Source organism: Nanorana parkeri, unplaced genomic scaffold (assembly GCF_000935625.1).
Source record: "Nanorana parkeri isolate BGI_ZX_2015 unplaced genomic scaffold, ASM93562v1 scaffold8, whole genome shotgun sequence".
Taxonomy (NCBI): domain Eukaryota; kingdom Metazoa; phylum Chordata; class Amphibia; order Anura; family Dicroglossidae; genus Nanorana; species Nanorana parkeri.
This window is the reverse complement of record NW_017306276.1, coordinates 2,908,050-2,909,969: the sequence shown is the minus strand read 5'-3', so window position 1 is coordinate 2,909,969 and position 1,920 is coordinate 2,908,050. Positions and strand designations below refer to the sequence as shown.

Genomic DNA, 1,920 nt, shown 5'->3' with positions numbered 1-1,920 from the left:
TATATATATATATATATACACTTTTTTTAAGCCCTCTTTTGATTTGTACACACCAATGAACATGTCTGAAAGACAACAGTGTTTAGACTCGCATGGGTAACCAAATGCTGGAATTTTGTTGGACTAATGAAAATTGTGAGAGTTTTTAAAATATCTTTTCCTTGCAAGAAAATAACTGCAAAAATGTAGACAAAATATAATCAAAACAAAATATTGTTTGATTCATGCCTATTGCATAAAGTTACCCGTAACCCTTTATGTTAAAAACAGACTGTCCCCTGCACACTAACTGAAATTTTCTATCGGGTAGACAACATGAGTGCCTGAAAAATATATGTAGAAAAAGCAAGGTTCATCTCGATTTGGATGTTCAACGACTAGTTGATATTCAGTATGTCGCTACCTGAAACCTGTTCTTGATGCTGCCATGTGACTTTATATCTATCTGATGTAGCTATTTGTTTTATATGGCTAGCACTGTTGCTGCAATGTTGTACTTTCTTTTATGTTAATAGATTTGACATCATTTAATTAAAAAAAAAAAAAAGGTAAAGAACAGAATCATCCACTGATAATTCCGATTGGCAGTCTTCCTGTTTCACTCGTTTGTAGGAGAGTAAGGTGGAAGTTTAGAAATGTTTGAACAGTGCACATATATGCAGGATGGTTATCTCTTGATCGTACGGTACTGGACACAGGCAGATTCAGAGATGACTGGTAATATACAGGTATCATTCTTTGATTAGACACTGGCCAGAGCTGTGAGGACCCCCATATACCCCCTTCCACTCCCAAGAATCAATTTTTTGCTAGTGTCCTTAGGTGATGGATGTTTCCTCTGTATCGAGGGAAATGTAAGTAGTTTGCTTACCTTGTTACCTCGATTCTTTAATTAAGTTTTTTCTCTGGCTGGGTCTGGCATGGTGGCAATGGTGCAGCTTTGCGGGCATGGACGCATGCTAGAACCAGAGGCTCTATGTATCTCACCCCATCCTTCCAATTATCCTGCAGCTTGTTGAGCCCAAAATCCTCCTCCCTTCTCTGCACACTCCCAGGAACCTGTCGGCCATACAAGGCCAGTAGAAATCAGAGAGGGTAAGCATGCTGCTGCAGCAGAGGAACTTGCCCGATTCCGACATTCTCTAAATGGCAAACACGTAGCCTCACCACACTTTAGACAGCATGGGATCCATGGTGTCCAGACTTCAGTCTAGAGCAGGACCTATCGTCAAGCTCCTCTCACCCAGGCATCAACCCAATCCGATCTGGATTAACTAAATGACTCCTTTGCTGATTCACACATGCAGAACACTGATCGTATGGCAACCTTGGCAGAGCCCATGCTGTCGCAAATAATGGAGATGATATGCTATTACAAATCTTCCCTTGCATCTTAGAAGGCTTACATATTGATCTATCTCTGCTGAAGCAGGATCTCCATAGCCTGCATGAAAACCTGCCGCTGCAGAAGGACACATTAGCACGTATGAAGACACCGTGTTACCCATGGCATAACAAGTATATGTCACTAAGAGAGAACTAAATTCCCATAAACAGAAATTGGACAATCTGGAAAATCAATCCAGATGCAATAACGTGTGCTTCACTGGTTTCCCAAAGAAGGCGGAAGGGAATGCCCCAGAGCTCTTTCTGGAACGGTGGCTTAAAGAGATTCTGTCCTTTATGATTAAGCGGGCATGCCGCACTCCACTGCACCCATCCCCGCCAGCTGCAAACCCACATCCCATAATAGTGAAGATCCTAAACTTGTGGCACAAAGCTGCTATTTTACATGCCGTGCGGAAAACAAGAGATCTTCTCTACAACAGTAACCACACTCCAATCTTCCCACTTTAAAGGCTAAGTTTACCTTTCAGACCTTGTCTCATGTTACATCCATATTCAGGGTGTAACAATTCT

The 1,920-nt window shown here is 41.7% G+C and overlaps 1 protein-coding gene across 2 annotated transcripts in view; it reads left to right on the top strand.

The window, feature by feature from the left end:
• The window catches only part of FRY (FRY microtubule binding protein), a 257,245-nt gene that overhangs the window by 155,996 nt on the left and 99,329 nt on the right, over window positions 1-1,920 (top strand). The window lies entirely within an intron of this gene.